This window comes from Sylvia atricapilla, chromosome 20 (assembly GCF_009819655.1).
Source record: "Sylvia atricapilla isolate bSylAtr1 chromosome 20, bSylAtr1.pri, whole genome shotgun sequence".
In the NCBI taxonomy this organism is placed as follows: Eukaryota; Metazoa; Chordata; class Aves; order Passeriformes; family Sylviidae; genus Sylvia; species Sylvia atricapilla.
In genome coordinates this window covers 2563-19714 of record NC_089159.1, presented here as the reverse complement: position 1 = coordinate 19714, position 17152 = coordinate 2563, and the positions used below count along the sequence as shown (strand labels likewise).

Below are 17152 nucleotides of genomic sequence, written 5' to 3'. Positions count from 1 at the left end.
AGGATTATGGTTACAGTTAGCTGTAGGTTTTGGAGTAGGGTTATGTGTAGGGTTAAGTGTACAGTTAGGTTTAGAGTTAGGGTTAGGGTTAGGCTTACTGTTAGGGTTAGGAGTTAGGGGTTAGGGGATAGGTTTAGGGTTAGGTTTAGGGTTAGATTTAGCATTAGTCTTAATCTTACGGCTAGGGTTAGAATTAGGGTTAGTGTTAGCTTTTGGGTTATGGTTAGGTGTCAGGGTTAAGGTGAGGATAAAGGTTAGTGTTATGGTTTGGATTAAGGTTTGACTTAGGGTTAGGGTTTGGAGTTAGGGTTAGCCTTAGCTTTAGGGTTACCGTTGGAAATGAGGCCGCGGGAGACAAGTCTCATGCTATCATGATCAACAAGTCTCAGTTTATTGCTTCCAAAGTTATCATTTTTATACTGACAGTAATTAGCTCATGCATATTGCAAAACTACAGCTCATCATTGGTTGCTTTTGTGTTTGGCCTTGCTGTTGCAAATTTCTTTGCTTTATGTATCTTTCTGCATACTATGTATTTTCAACATCCCTATTGCATCCATTCTCATGGGTAATGTATACTTGCCACCAGTCACGTAGCTGCTAGCTGCACTTTATCGTGGCCTTTGCTACGCAGCCATTCCTCTGAGAAACTCTCCACACTTCCCCCGTTTTCTTTTTGCACTAGTAGAGAGGTGTTCCATTTGTCAGTGACCATCTTCATCAACGCATTTTGCAGGCACTTAAAAAGGCAAGGTAACAATAGCAATACTACAAAAATTACAATACCCACTGTAATCAAATGTTGTAGCAAAAAAGTTAGTCAAGGTCCTAGTTTTAACCCTTTCAGCCAATTATCAAGTCTAAAGCCATTGTCCTGTTGTAAATGTGTGGTTAACGTGCGTAGGGTCTGTATTTGTGCATGTATGGAGCTAGAGTGATTTGACAGGTTCATACAACACATCCTTTCAAATTCTTCACAGCTATGGACTTGTGTCAACAATAAAAAATCGATTGCAGCCCTGTTTTGGAGTGTGGCATGTTTTACAGAGTCTATATCTGTCAATAATTGAGATAATGCTGTTGAGGTAGCATTTGTCTGTTTTGCTAGCCAACAGCCTAATCTATTTAGTGTAGACAGTGCATGCGCCGTACCAATTGATGAGAGAAGGGATCTCATTATCCTTTCTCCTGTCGACCAAAAGTTTACCTTATCATTACAGTTTGATGCAAAAGCATGTACCATTCTCCTCACTCTGTGATGCCATTTGTGTATTTGAAGAATCATGGAAGTGTTTGGTGTAAGCAGTGTTAAGCGGCCCAAAGTACATGGTCCTCCCAACAATTTAGAGGGAATTCCGGCCCAAGCTCGATCACCACAGATGAGGAATACCCCGTAAGGTAATGCTATGGGACTATTAGATGACCTCGATATTTTGGTACTTGTATAGTTACACCATTGAGTGTCATTCCTGTATATTAACAATGTAGAGTTGACATTTATCGGGTGTAATAGATTGGCACCTGATCTCCGTGGTCCAGCACGGTATACACTTGTCCAATTGAAATATATACACCAATCTGCCTTCAAGGATCCCAATATCTCAATTTCCTGAGGCTCTAAAGGGGCTGCAGGGAAGTTGGGTATCACTTTGTCCCATTGATCAGCGTAAGATTTTGTGTTATTCGGCTGACAAATTGGCACTGATGGACAGGGCAGTTCATCCAAGGGCACTCCTACCAAACAAGTAGAAAATGGGTTACCTGGTGAGGACAGTGCCAAACATATGGCCTCTTGTCTTGTTTTGTTTGCCAAGGTCACTCAAACTTTTTTTTGGCTGTGGGGGTATCCAAAAGGCACTAGCGATACTACAATATTGTAATATCATAACAAGCAGTATCAGGTTACTAGTGTGATTTTATTGTTGCTTCTTCTTTTATGCCTTTGCTTATTCCTCCTGGCTGCCAATTGACTAAATCTATGGCAAAGGCGCTCCTAATCCTTCAGGTTCCACCATCCACTGTCGAGGGATTTTACAGGTTTCACCACACTGCTTTTGCAACACTTGGGACTTACTAAGGGCCTTAGTTCTCTCTATCAAATGACTAAGTTCTCAACGAGCATATGCCAAGGCTTGTTGCTCTCGGCTCTCAAATAACTGAATTGCTTCAGCAAACGGTAACCTAGTACTCAATTCAAGTGCTCGTCGAGCAGTGTTATGTCTCCATTGCTCTCTACACACAGCACACCATTTCTGTCCAACAGTCGTTCTTTGGTGAATCCAGTGCTTCTGATTACACTCCCTGCAATATATTAGCAACCAAGCACAATGACCTTGTTGCAAACTAGTTCAAGCACGCATGACATTTTAGCTCTGGAATATGATAGTTAGCTAAGCAATCAAGCAAGTAATCTAGTTGATACAGTGTCTGCACGTTCACTAAGTCTGGTCTAAAGATGGTCAGCAAATAGGGTCGATGTGGCTGGATCAACAGCTTCAGATGCAGTAGTATGTTCCTGACGGTCTCTACTTTGCAACGGCTTTGCTGGCTTGACCCAGCGTGCAGGGATCCACTCAGTACCTGTAGGGGTGGAAACACAAAAATAACCCCTACCCAAATAGAGTACTTTGGCTGGGCCTTTCTATATTTCTGTCTTAGGACACTTGTAATTGACCCACATTTCTGCCTGATTGTCTTTACTACTGATAGAATTATCCGCTCGATGAGCCACAGCAGCTGGAACTTCCGATGCCCCAAAAATGCAAAGGTAGTTCAATACGAACAATGTTTTAGACAATCTTTCCTGCACATCTGAGATATCCTTAAATTTTTCCAAATATCTCTTGATAGTGCCATTAGCCCGTTCCACTATCGCTTGCCCTCGTGGATTGTGAGGTATTCCCGTCAAATGTTTAATTCCCCATTGACCTAAAAATCTCTGAACTCTCTGACCAATATAGGAGGGCCCATTATCTGTTTTTATCTGCTTACACACTCCCATTACAGCAAAGCAGCTAGTTAAGTGTCTGACCACATGAAGTCCCTTTTCCCCTGGTTGGGCAGTCGCCCAAATAAAGTTACTGTATGTGTCGATAGTGACATGCACATATTTCAAACGACCAAAACTAGCCACATGAGTAACATCCATTTGCCAGAGGTCATTAACCACTGTTCCCCTAGGGTTGACCCCTATACCTAAACCCAAACCATTGTTATGATTAGCACAAACAGGGCAACTCCTAACAATAGATATTGCATCCGCCTGTGAAATGTGGAATTGTTTTTGTAAACCCTTGGCATTTTGATGAAACATGGAGTGAGCCTCTCTGGCTAGGGCAAACTGCGATAAAGGTACTGTAAGCGCAGTAGACACTAGCCTATCCACCCTTTGGTTTCCCTCTCCCAGGCCAACATCCCATCTGTGGCTTCTGATATGAATAACAGAATAGGGCTTAGTTCTGTTTCTCAGGGCCTGCCTCAATTGAAGAAACAGTTCATACAACCGCCTGTTCTGAACCTCCTTAATGGTAGCATCCTCAATTCTTGACACAACTCCTACCACATAAAGCGAATCAGATACCACATTTAGAGGCTCATCTATGTGAGCCACTGCCCACACAACAGCTAAAAGTTCCAAGGTTTGTAAACTGTCCTCGGGCACTGCTTCCAATATCTGTTGATGCCACTCTTCTTCTTTCTTCCAAACTACGGCCACTTTGCGACTCTTTTTTCCTGCATCAGTGAAGGCCGTTATGGCATTGGGAATCGGCTTTTCTTCCCTCAAGGGTCTGCTGATCCAACTCCATTCTCCAATCCACTGCAACACCTTGGGAGCAAGTGGTCCTGTCTCTATTTGAGCTCCCGAGGCCAGCAAGGCTTCTGCCAGATCATTTGAATTTAAGAGGTACCAGTCCAGTGTAGCCTTTTCCATGGGCAAACAAATCATTGCTGGTTCAAGTCCATTAATCTCCAGTATGCGCATACGCCCCTTCTTGATTAGTGCTGCCAAATTTTCAATTTTTGTGGTTATTGTTTTTCGTTTCTGAAGAGGCGGCGAAATCCATTCCAGTACTCTCTCCCCCGTTTTCTTTTGATGCTGAGTAATTGCGCCTAACAGATGTCTGCCAGCAGTCCAGATAGTAAAATTCAAGGGCAGCTCAGGGTCCATGCGTGATACAAAACCTTTCAAAATACAGTCCATAATATGTTGCAAAGTGCCCTGCTGGCTCTCAGTAATTGTCACGAGGGTGCAGGGGTCAGTACCCTTCAACAAAGGAAGCAAGTCCTCCAATAAGTTGTTAGGAATGCCTGTAACAGGTTTCAACCACTGGAGGTCACCCAAGAGCTTTTGAGCCTCATGTAAGGTGGTAATTTTAGTAGCAACTGTCAATTTCTGCGGTGTAATCCTCTGCTCGGTAATTGTCCATCCCAGATACTTCCAAGGTGCAGTTTTTTGTATTTTTTCAGGGGCGATAATAAGGGAAAATTCTGCTAATGTCTTTCTAATATCCTCCACTTGTGCATCTGCAAACGGCTGTCTCCTGAGCAAATAGAATATCATCCATATAGTGGTAGATGATGGTTCCGGGCATCTTTCGCCTCAGCGGTTGTAGTGCAGTGTCCACATAAAGTTGACATATAGTGGGCGAATTACGCATGCCTTGCGGCAATACAGTCCATTCAAATCTCTTATCTGGTTCCCCTCGGTTAATTGCTGGCAAGGTAAAGGCAAACCTTTTAGTGTCCTTTGGGTGCAAAGCAATTGTAAAAAAGCAATCCTTTAAATCAATGACAAGAATGGGCCAATTTTCTGGAAGCATAGAGGGGTTAGGGAGCCCTGGTTGAAGTGCTTCCCATGGGCTCCATTTGATTATTGACAGCTCTTAGATCATGTATCAACCTATATTTCCCAGATTTTCTTTTTCACCACGAAAATTGGAGTGTTCCAGGAGCTAACAGACAGCTTTAAATGTCCTTGTTCATATTGTTCTTGAACTAATTGATGAGCTTGTTGGAGACTTTCCCGTTTTAACGGCCATTGCTTAACCATTACAGGATCCTCAGTGGTCCAAGTAAGTGGTAGTGGGAAAGTCCAAGCAATGGCAGCTATCCTAAAGGGTGTTCATTGGTAAGAACAAGACCCAATTGAGACAAAACGTCCCGGCCAATCAAACATGATACCGTGGGAGGAAGCAGAGCAATAGAAAATGATGTTGTAGCCTGTTTACCGTCTATTTCCACCCTAAGCACAGGTGTACGGCTCGCCAGTGTCATTCCACCAACCCCGTCACTGTGGTAGTAGAGGGCTGCACTGGCCAGTGTGGAGGCCACTCCCCAGGTGTAATAATGGAGGTATCCGCACCTGTATCCAACAGTCCTGTCAGAGTAATACTCTGATCCTGAAAATACAGCCGACATGGTTTCTTTGGGCGATTTGACAAATCAATGGTGAGCAGGGTTAATCCTCCAGTCGAGCCAAAGCCTCCCTGTTCTCTGGGTTCCTGCTTTAAGGGAGGCACTCCCCTTGTCATCTGTGGGAGTGGTATTAATTGAGCTAACCGTTGCCCTTTGGATATCTTTACGGGCGGATAGGGGGTATAAACCATGATCATAATTTCCCCTGTATAGTCCAAATCAATTACACCTGGTATTACAAATAATCCAGATATGCTTGCAGATGATCGGCCCAAAAGTAATCCCTCAATTGATTGTCCATTTATTAAAATAGGTCCAAACAGTCCGTGGGAATTTTCTGTGGTTGATTAGTCATGATGGTGACGTCTACTGAGGCTGCCACGTCCAGGCCGAGGCTCCCCTGGTGGCTGGTTGTAGTTGTTGCTGGTGGGTCCTGTCGTCACTGCAGCTGCAACTTGTGTCCCCGCGCGGCCGCTGCTCGCGCTGCTCTTTGAGTTTCCTGACCTCCGGCGACAAACATTGGTGTTGTGTGTGTTAGATTGGCATTTTCCACACCAAACTTCTGTTGCCATACACTCGCGGCGAATATGTCCAAAGGTTCCGCAGCGAAAGCATTTCACACGGCCATCGTGGGTAGTGCGAGGGCGGGGGCTGACCACAGCTGCCGCTTGGAGGGGTGCAAGAGCTGCTAGGACCTGCGTCTGTGCGGCTTTTGACTGCTCCTGTAATGCTTTTGCCTGTTCTTGTAGCCCTTCCCCTATCTTTTGCAAGGCACTCACTAAAAAGACCTGAGACCCTGATGGGAGGGAAGCAGCCTTTTCTAACAAATCTGGTACCGTCCAATCCCCAGGCATGGTATTAATAAGGTTTCGAGTTGACGAATTACCATTCTGTAACACACACTGTTTTAATAGGGCCCCTTGCATGTATTCGGGTACACTAGCCTTCGATACAGCTTCCATTACCTTATCCACAAAAGTTCCTAATGCTTCCTCCCTTCCTTGTTTTATCCCCATATAAATAGGCATACCTCCTGGAGTCTTAACCTTATCCATAGCCCTTAGTGCCACAGCCATTACTTCTCGGCATTTGTCCGGCCCTAACAGCGCCTGTGCCTCTGTTCGTGTGAACGCCCCTAGACCCATTAGCTCGTCAATAGTTATCCCTTGCAACGGATCTCCCGGACCTCGCGGAACCGCAACAGACATCATAGCCTCCTGCTGCCAATGAGCATTAAACAGCAACAACTGATGGGGGGTATAAATCAATCTGGCTATGCCCCTAATGTCAGAAGGGAGCATCACATGCGCATTAAACAGATAATCAATCATTTGCTTAACCGGTTCACTAGTAACTCCATAACTCCCGACCGTAGCACGCAACTGAGCTAAAATCTTCCAATCCAGCGAGGTAATAGCCGCTTGTAACCCTCCCAGTGCATTGGGAGTATAAACAACTGGAAATGCTAGGTTCTCGTTTGCTACCTTCACCAGATCACTATCTCCGTCCTCTATTCCCTGTTTAGCCAGCATAGCCCACAGCTCACGCCTCTGCCTAGCCATAGCCTCCGCAAAGTCAGACCCAGCCCCCGAGACAGACTCAGGGCTCTCAAGGCGGACAGCCGTTTGTGGGGGGGCTGACAAGAAACAGACCCTTCAGGTTTATTAGCCGTGTCATTCGACTCCTCACAGGGGGTGCAGATGGGACTGAAGCCGGCAAATTAACAGTCGTAAAAACAGGGGGGTTAGGAGCACTAGCATTCCAAGGCAAACCGCAATCCTGATTCCGTTCCTGTGCAGCCTGCACCTCCTTAGCCGCCCTCTTTTCTGCCTGACTCATCAACAACTCATTTTGCACCACTTTCCACAATTTACTCATCTTTTTAGCAGGTTTATCATCATCTAATACTAATTCCCAGAGTTTATCTCCAAAGCGTCTCCACTCCCCCGGATCATGAACAGTGTGAGGATTAGTAAAAAACCCATAAGAAGTGGCATACTGCAGGAGGGAGGGGAGTTCTTTGTCTAAATCTATTCCCTTAATCTGCCTTTTTCTCAAAAAGGCTGTGAATAAATCATATGCCGCTTGCCTGTCCATACTTACGTCAGCGCTGTTGCAGCCTCTCCAAGCTTCGGCGGCACGTATCGGCCGAGCCCACCGCTGTGGTCACTCGGGACGCGGAGCTCCCTTTTTTAATGCTCTTTCGTCGTCCTTCTGGCTGCTGAGAAGAACCCGAACCCAACACAGCCTCCAACCGTGGTAGCGCGTCCTTTGTATCACGTCGGGGTCACCATATGTTGGAAATGAGGCCGCGGGAGACGAGTCTCATGCTATCATGATCAACAAGTCTCAGTTTATTGCTTCCAAAGTTATCATTTTTATACAGACAGTAATTAGCTCATGCATATTGCAAAACTACAGCTCATCATTGGTTGCTTTCTATGATGCATATAGCTTTTGTGTTTGGCCTTGCTGTTGCAAATTTCTTCACTTTATGTATCTTTCTGCATACTATGTATTTTCAACATCTTTGTTGCATCCGTTCTCACCAGTAATGTATACTTGCCACCAGTCACGTAGCTGCTAGCTGCACTTTATCGTGGCCTTTGCTACGCAGCCATTCCTCTGAGAAACTCTCCACAGGTTAGGGTTAAATCTAGGGTTAAGGGATCGGGTTAGAGTTCGGGTTATGGTTAGGGTTAGGGTGAGGGTTTGGTGTAGGGTTAATTGTTAGGTTTGCGTTAGGGTTAGGGTAAGGGTTAGGATTAGGCTTGGGTCAGTGTTAGGGTTAGGCTTAGGCTTAGATGTAGGTTTTGCTGTAGGGTTTGTTTTAAGGTTAGGGTTAGAGTAAGGATTCGGGTTAGGGTTAGGGTTCAGGTTATTTTTAGTCTAAGAGTTAGGGTAGGTTTAGGTTAAGGGTTAGGGTTAAGGTTAGGTGTAGGTTTTGGAGTAGGGTTGGGTGTAGGATTAGGGTTAAGTGTAGGTTTAGGGTTAGGTTATAGGGAATGGTTTACGGTTAGGTTTAATCTAAATCTAATGGTTAGGTTTAAGGTTAGGATTAGGGTTAAAGTGAGATTTAGAGGTTAGGGTTCTGTTAAGGGTTAGATTTAGGGTTAGGTGTAGGTTTTGGTGTAGAATTAGGTGTATGTTGGAGTCCAGAACAACCCCTTGGATGGCCTGAGACCTGAGGAAAGGAATTTGAGCCCTGGACAGGGGGTTGTGGAGCCAGTCCAGGGGGCTCGGAGACCTTGGCACAGAGCCCAGGAAAACACCGGGTTTGATTTTAATCCATGGGAAAAGCTTCCAACATTGCAAAAGGAATTACAAACCTCCAGGATGTGAAAGTTGTAGTTTAGTACAGTAGACGATACAGAATTCAGTAGTTTTAGAATTTTTAGAATAGAAGTAAATGGGGACAAGGTGGTGGAATTTGGGTGGTACCTCGTGTACTTCTCCTTCTTCCTTGTCCTCCATTTTTTGGGGCGGTGATGGCACAAAATAGTCAGAGTGGACTGGATCGAAGTGGAATGTCACTTTATGGTGTGGGCACTGGGCGTTGGCACAAAATAGTAAATAACCAGTACGTAGTTATCTGTATAAATGTTAGGGGACATCCCACCTGTGGGCAGTCGCCTCGTGTCCCAGCTGCTGTCCAGATCTCAGCTGGGAGCCGAGAAAATTCTGAGATATCGAATAATAAACAACATGAGAAATCGGAAAACAGACCTTGACAACTCTGCTTTTTTACACAGATGCGACTTGGGGCTTTTTAGAGGGCCAAGGACTTTAAACCACCTAAAGCTCGGGTGAGGAAACCCCCCTGACAGGTGTACGGTTAGGGTTAAGTGTAGGTTTAGGGTTATGTTATAGGGTTAGTGTTAGTATTAGGGTAAGGGTTAGAGTGAGCGTTAGGGTTAGGTTTAGGTTTAGGGTTAGAGTTAGTGTTAGGTGTAGGTTTTGGTGTGGAGGCAGGTGTAGTGTTAGGGTTAAGTGTAGGTTTAGGGTTAGGTTATAGGGATAGGTTTAGGGTTAGGTTTAATCTTAATCTAATGGTTAGGTTTAGGGTTAGGGGTAGGCTGAGGTTTAGGGTCAGGGTTAAGCTTAGGTCAATGGAGTCCTGGGCATCTTTTCGCAGGGTGTCCAAAGGCTCCCGCAACTGCAGCAGCCTCAGGGCCGTGAGTATTCCCTGGGGAGTTTGGTCAGTGGCCCAGCCCCTCGTGTATGGGAAGCAACTTTTGCTGTTCTGCTGCCTGGAGGCAGCCTGGCTAAGCCTCAGCCATTGCCTGATGTGCTTCTAAGAAAGGAAGAAAGAGAGAAAAAGAAATGAAGGAGGAAAGAAAGGAAGGAGGGAACAAAGGCCCAAAATCATTCTTCCAGGCAGCTTTCAAACACGGATTATCGAGAAGGCCAAGCTGACTGTCAGCTTTGTGCAGTCCGCTGGAAGAATGCTGTGTGTGAAGCAGCCTAGGAACAGGCTTGACCTCCCGGGGTGGGCCAGTGGAGAGGCCTTTTCTCCCCTAGGGCCTGACGCCCTGGCCCTTGTCCTTTGCAAGGGCCCTGGAGCTGCCTGCCAAAGGGCCTGTTTCACTGGGATGAGAAAAGTGCTGCTGCAAGGCTGTCCTCAAGCCGCTTCTGCAGCAGATGTGCCTGAGGCCTGCTGATTGCTTGCAGGATCGAGTGCTGTGTGTGCAGGTAGAAGTAGTGAGGGAAGGAGGGAGGGAGGGAGGGAGTAGCTGTGCTGGGGGTGAAGTGTTTCTGTTTTTAGGGGGTTTTGTTTCTGGTTTTGAATTTAATTCCCACCCACTGTCAGCTCTGGCTGGAGCTGTGTAAGTGTATGTGACACTTGCCTGTGGCCTGGTGGGGGTTGCCAAAGAGGATCTTCCTGGAGCTCTGTACAGAGGAAGGCCCAGCAGGCCCGGCCAGGGCTGCTCAATGGCCGGTCACTAGTGCTGAACAGAGGCAGTGCCGACACTTGCTTCCCTTGCAGCGTCTCCAGGCAGGGCATGTGGGGGCTTCCAGCACCTGTGGTGTCACAGAGAGGGGAAGGTTGGGGCTGCCCTGCTGCTGCCCCAGCCAGCAGAGCTCTGCTAGCCCCTGGAGTGGACACACAGGCAGAGGCAGAGGTGAGAATGGCACAAGGGGCTGAGCTGACAGGGAGGCAGAAGGATGATGGGCTAGGATTATGGTTACAGTTAGCTGTAGGTTTTGGAGTAGGGTTATGTGTAGGGTTAAGTGTACGGTTACGTTTAGAGTTAGGGTTAGCCTTAGTGTTAGGGGAGAGCTCCAGGGGCTCCTTTTGGAGCTCTGGTTGTAGGGCCCCAAGAGAGGGGCTTTAGTCTCAGCAATGTTTCATCCTGGCCGCACCTGGGATCAGCAGCTTTCCTTGGAAGTGTGAGAACAGGGATGTTGTGCCACTGAGGGAACAAAAACAGTTCCCAGGGCCGCTCCTAAAGAATCCAGGAGCTCGTTGGGCAGCAGCAGTGCCTGGGAGCAGACAGGATTTCTGCTGAGCTCCAGAGAAGCTGAGCCCAGGGGCTGTTGGCCAAGGCCAAATGAGCATTTCTCAGCTCACAGGGTGGCCTGAGAAGGGGAGGGGGGAATGCACCAGCACAGGGCCCCATGGAACCAAGGGACCATTGTGACACTGCAAAGCCTCATGGAATTGTTGGGACCCTTGTGACACTGAAGGTCCTTATGGAAGCCAAGGGCCATTGTGACATTGTGGGAGGCCATCAAACCAAGGGTTTATTGAGACACTGCAGGTCTTCTTGTAATCAAGGGGCCATTGTGGAACTGCTGGAGCCCATGGAATCAAGGCACCATTATGACACTGCAGGGCCCCAGGAACCAAGGTGCCATTGTGACACTCCAGGACCCCATAAATCAAATGGAACACAGAACAGTTCTGGCTGGTTTAGGCTCCCAGGGCCACCTGATTGGTCCAGTTGACTTTGGCATGCTGAGGGTCTCTTCTCATCTGCTACTGAAACCCTGGGGCTCCCTGCTTTCCTTCCAATTGGAAAGAACTGTCCTCCTCCTCCAGCTGCCCAGGGCCAAGATTGGGATCCAACCTCCAAAATTCCTTCTATCCAAACACTGCTCCCAGACAAAATCAGTCATTCCTGACAAGTCTGGCTGGCCTTGGCCTAGTGAGGCTCTCACCTGCCTTCCAAACCCTGGTTAGACCCTGTGCTTTCCTTCCTATGGAAAAGAACTGTCCTTCCTGTCCAGGTGCCCATGGCCAGAATTAGGATTCCACCTCCAAAACTGCCTCTTGTGAGAGACTGGTGGAGATTCTTGGCTGGAAACATTTTCTGTGTGAGGGAGGAAGGGGCAAGTCCAGCACTGCCTTACCCTAGAACCCCAATTCCCCCAGAGGCTCTATCCCAGCCCAGCAGTGTCTGCCAATGCCTGGCACACCAAAGGCAATGCTCCACAGCCACCTCTGCAGCCCCCAGCCCAGCTCCATCCCCAGCCCTCCCCCATCCCACAGCAGCCCTGCCTTTCCGTGCTCCAGCCTTGGTCTCCAGCACAGCCATGGAAGCTCTTTGGGCTCTGCATGTTTCCTGCAGCCTCCAAGGGCAGCTGAGCTGTGCCTTTGGCACAGTCAGCCCTGGCCAGCACAGGGAATGGGCAGCAATTGCTGGTGTGTGCCTGGCCTTGCTGTCAGCCCCAGCAGCGGCTGCGTGGCCCCTTTGTGCTGCGCTGGCCCAGCCATGGTGCCACAGCCCCTGTGCCGGCCCAGGGCAGGACAGGAGCATTGCGGGTGGGAACGGCCCCTGTGCCGTGGGGCCACAGCAGCCTTGGGGCTCTGTGCCCCATGGCCTCCCTGCTGGGCAGCCTCTGCCAGCTCCTGCACAGCCCGTGGGCCCTGTGGGCCTGCACAGACAGCCCTGCCCCGGGCTCTGCCGGGCTCTGGGCCAGCAGAGAGGCCGGGCAGGGCTGGCCATGGCCGGGAACAGGCCCTGAGCCCCGCAGGAGGATGGAGCTGGGCCACAGCCAAAGGGCCCCGCAGAGCTGGGCTGGGCAGCCGGGGCTGCCAACGCCTGGGGACAGAGGCTGCCATTGGGGACAAATGTCCTGGGCCCCCTCCCTGCTGTGCCCATGCCACCAAGGGCACAGAGCAGCCTCCTCTCTGGGCCACTTGCCTGTTTTCAATGCCTTCCACAGGCGCTGGCCCTGCCCCACACGGCCGGGGCTGAGTCCTGCCCCTGCACGCTGCCACAGGCCGAGATGGACACTGATGGTTTCTGTGCCAGGCTCTCTGAGCCCAGCCCAGCTCCCTGCCAGCTCTGCCAGCTGCCCTGAGCTCTGTGCAGCACCAAGGGCCTCTCCCCAGCCCAGCCCAGCCGGCTCTGGCCCCACAGCTCTGCTCAGGGCAGGCTGCTCTGGGCAGGGGCCCCACGGCCTCAGCCCCTGGCAAGGGCACAGCAGCAGCTGCAGCTCAGAGAGGGCTCAGCCCCAGCCATGGGGAAGGGGCTGGCAAAAGAAGGGAAAAGGAGGCTCCCTGTGTGCCCTGCTCTCCTCTCCAGGAGATCCTGAGAGCTCTGCAGCCCCTGCTGCCATCCCACCTGCCCAGGCCAGCACAACAGCCCCGGCCTTGGGGCCCTCCAGAGCTGCTCCTGCTCCAGGCCCAGGGCCCATCCCAGAGCTGGGGCAGCCACAAAGCTGTGCCCATTTCTGTTCATTGCTGATCTAATGAGGATGGTTCCACCACCTTTTGGAGGTTGCTGATGAACTCTTCAACTCCAGAGGCTTCTATTTCTTGAGCTCTTCAGTTCAGGAATTCATTGAGAAAAGCTCATACATATTTTTTCCAGACACCTGAAAAAGATAACCCCTCAGAATATTTTGTCTATTTTTCTATGATTAATTAGATAGATTTCAGAAGTTTATTCATTGTGGATATAGTACATTGAAAACAATTCAGAGAGAACTGTTTTGCCCTGTGAAGTTTTTTTTTTTTTTTCCTGTTTCTAGACTGATATCAGCAATGTCCAATTGATATTGACCCCCAGCACTTGCTAATGCAGTCTGAACAGATATGAAAATCAAGACCCTTCATAGCTGACAATCAATCAGACTTTCTCCCACTCCTTCCTGACCATGTTGCTCATCCAACCCCTGGCACTCCTAGGGATCAGGAACAGGTTGACCAGCAGGACCAGGGCAGTGATTCTTCCCCAGTGCTCAGCACTGGTTGGGCACCACCTCGAGTGCTGCGTCCAGTTCTGGGCCTCCCAATTTAAGAAGGACATGGAAAGGGTGGAGTGTGTCCAGAGAAGGGCCAACAGGGCTGGTGAGGGGTCTGGAACACAAGTCCTGTGAGGTGTTGCTGAGGGAGGCTGGGTTGTTTATCCTGGAGAAGAGGAGGCTCAGGGGAGACAAGGAGGTGTCAGGGCACAGGTTGGACTTGATGATGTCCAAGGTCTTTTCCAACCTTGCTGATTCTGTGATTCTCTGAAACCACCCTTGCAGCAGCTGCAGGATGAGGCCTGGGCCTCCTCTTCAGAAGGTGCAGCAGCCCAGGTCCCTCAGCTTCTCCTCACAGCCCCAAAGCCCATCCTGTCAGTCCTGCAGAGCCTCTGCAGCTCCTCCTCATGGCCCAGAGCAGGGAGCCCCACAGCCAGACACAGCAGCCCAGATGTGCCCCCCTGGGCTGTGGTGCCTCTGGCAAGGAGCAGCACCAGGCACTGCAGGAGCCTGCAGACAATTCCTGAAGCACTTGGAGGATGATCCTGCTCCCCAAGGGACATTCCTATGGTGCCAACTCAGGAACTGAAATGGGGAGTTGAGCCAGAGACGAAAACGTAAGCAGGGATGGGCTGTTTGCAGGGGATGGAACAGGGGTTGGCAATAGGAAGAAATTTTACCAGGAAGCGCAAAGAAAGCCAAGGTGAAGCTACGGAAATGCTAAGGGCAGTTTGGGAGTCTGCCAGGCAGCCCTGGCTCTGAGCAACAACGTCTGCAGTGGCACAGGAAACTCACAGCTGATGGGAACAAACTCTCTGGCTGACTTCAGAGGCCCCGACAAAGCTGCGTGGTTTCCCTCCTGTCCCCCAGCCCTTCCTGGCCCCAGGGGCTGATGGCATTTGTGCTCCCTCAGGTTCATCTCCCCACACCAACACCATGGGGGTGCTCAGGCCTGCTCTGGGCAGTGCAAACAGGGGCTCCTGAGCCAGTGCTGCCGTGTCTGTGCCTGCAAGGATGGGGCCCCTGTGTGAGCTGGGGGAGAGGCCAGGGCTGCAGAGGGGGGATGTTGTTGGCAGGTGCATGAGGACGCTTAGGGACGCTGCCCTGGGGTGTCCAGAGCAGTGGGGATGGATCAGGCCCTGCTCTGCTGCTCCTTCCCGTCTCCCCCAGGGACATTGCAGAGCCCCAGCCATGCTGTTTTCCCCCAGCCTGCCCACGGCCAGCCTGGGGCTGCTCACGGGGCTTTTCTGTGCTGAGCATTGGCCTGGGCGTGTTCTGGAGAGAGCCTGGGCAAGGAGGCTGGAGCCCCCAGGCCCTGCCCTGAGGCGTCAGCGCTGCCCCAGCAGTGCCCATGGCCTGTCCCTGCTGCAGCCCCGGCACTGCCACCCCCAGCCCTGTGCCCGGCCCCGAGAGCACTCAGGCCCTACAGCAACACCAGGGCCAGGAGGGCAGCGGGGCAGGGCCACGGGAGCAGCACTGCCAACACCAAGGGCTGCTGCTCCTGGCCACAGCTGCTGTGCCAGCCCTGATCTGCCCCCAGCTCTGCACACAGACATTGCTGCTGCAGCTGCAGAGAAGGGAACAAAAGGGGCATCTCTGCAGAAAATTGTGGTGGGAGATCCGTTAGTTCATTTAAGGCCACTGAGATCAAAGCCCTCACTGACATTCTGTGGCCAGAGTAAAGGTGGATAAAAACAAAACAAGGAGGGGCCCAAACACTGGCCTTGCTTTATGAACATCATTAAAAACCAAAACAAAGATTAAAAATCTATAAACCAAATCAACGAATGCTATCAAAGGTGACTTTTACTACAAACGATTTGCAGAAACTTGCCAGCAGTTTATTGTTCCTGAAACCATCCAGTGATCAGTGTCCACACTGCAGCCTTGAGCTCCTGGTTCCTCAGGCTGTAGATGAGGGGTTCAGAGCTGGAGGCACCACTGAGTACTAGAACTGACAGGGCCAGATCCAGGGATGGGGAGGAGATGGACGGGGGCTTCAGGTAGGCAAACATGGCAGTGCAGAGGAACAGGGAGACCACAGCCAGGTGAGGGAGGCAGGTGGAAAAGGCTTTGTGCCGTCCCTGCTCAGAGGGGATCCTCAGCACGGCCCTGAAGATCTGCACATAGGAGAAAACAATGAACACAAAACAACCAAGTGCTAAAGAGGCACTAACAGCAATGAGCCCAAGTTCCCTGAGGTAGGATTGTGAGCAGGAGAGCTTTGAGGATGTGTGGGATTTCACAGAAGAACTGGCCCAGGGCATTGCCATGGCACAGGGGCAGGGAAAATGTATTGGCTGTGTTCATGAGAGCATTGAGAAAGGCACTGGCCCAGGCAGCTGCTGCCATGTGGGCACAAGCTCTGCTGCCCAGGAGGGTCCCGTAGTGCAGGGGTTTGCAGATGGACACGTAGCGGTCGTAGCACATGATGGTCAGGAGATAAAACTCAGCTGACAGGAAGAACATGAAGAAAAATACCTGTGCAGCACATCCTGCATAGGAGATGTCCCTGGTGTCCCAGAGGGAATTGTGCATGGCTTTGGGGACAGTGGTGAGGATGGAGCCCAGGTCGCTGAGGGCCAGGTTGAGCAGGAAGAAGAACATGGGGCTGTGCAGGTGGTGGCCGCAGGCGACGGCAGCGATGACGAGGCCGTTGCCCAGGAGGGCAGCCAGGGAGATGCCCAGGAAGAGGCAGAAGTGCAGGAGCTGCAGCTGCCGCCTGTCTGCCAGTGCCAGCAGGAGGAAGTGGCTGATGGAGCTGCTGTTGGACATTTCCTCACTCCGGCCATGGAGTCCTGTTGAACGAGAGGACAGGGACAAGTCAGGAGAGACTTGGCTGAAAAATGCCCAAGCCCCTTCTCCCAGCCCTTGTCCCTCCTGCCCTGTGCCACCCAATTTTACTTTACTCAGAGCCCTTCCTTAAGCTGTGTGCCTGGATCTCTGCTGGGATCTGGCCCCGTGGTTGTGATGAGCAGGGGCTCTGCCCATGGACATCGCGGGGTCAGCTCTGCTCTGCAGCAGTGGGGTCGTGGGAATGGGGACAGGGGCCAGTCCTGGGGTTGGACTTTATCAGCCCAAACTGCTGCTGAGGCAGAGGAGCTTGGCAGCATCTCCTGTCCCAGGGCTAAGGAACGGTGATGGCCAAAGGCACTTTGAGAGAGTTTCCTGCTGTGCCCAGGGAGATTAGAGAGAATCGTGCAGTGCAAGAGCTTTATCTGTAACTCAGTGAAGGGTGAGGGGAGCTGCTCTGTCACTCCATTTGTACCCAGCTTCCATTTCTGAGATCAAGGACAGTAACTGTGTACCCCTGAAAATCAGCCTGACACAGCTGAGAGCAGAAAGACAGACAGCAGAGCAAAGTGTCCCAGCCTTTCTCAGTATCAGCCCCACTCCAGGCCAAGGACACTCCTGTCCCTCAGTGTCACCTGGAGGCAGCTCACAGCTTGGATGGCATGCCAAGGACACACCACAGGTCCTGTCCATGGCACTGCTGAAGGGGAGTTGGCTCATTCCCAGCCTCCAGCCTGCCCTGCCTAGAGCT

General features: G+C 50.5%; 1 long non-coding RNA gene and 1 pseudogene across 1 annotated transcript; one reads left to right on the top strand and one right to left on the bottom strand.

Annotated features, from left to right (window-relative positions):
* The first annotated feature begins 8494 nt into the window (after window positions 1-8494).
* Window positions 8495-9743, top strand: LOC136370282 (uncharacterized). The gene is made up of 2 exons (XR_010745143.1): window positions 8495-8556; window positions 9388-9743. It is a non-coding gene; the product is annotated as an uncharacterized lncRNA (long non-coding RNA).
* A 5706-nt stretch (window positions 9744-15449) lies between these two features.
* On the bottom strand, window positions 15450-16383 carry LOC136370281 (olfactory receptor 14J1-like; annotated as a pseudogene).
* Between the last annotated feature and the right edge of the window lie 769 nt (window positions 16384-17152).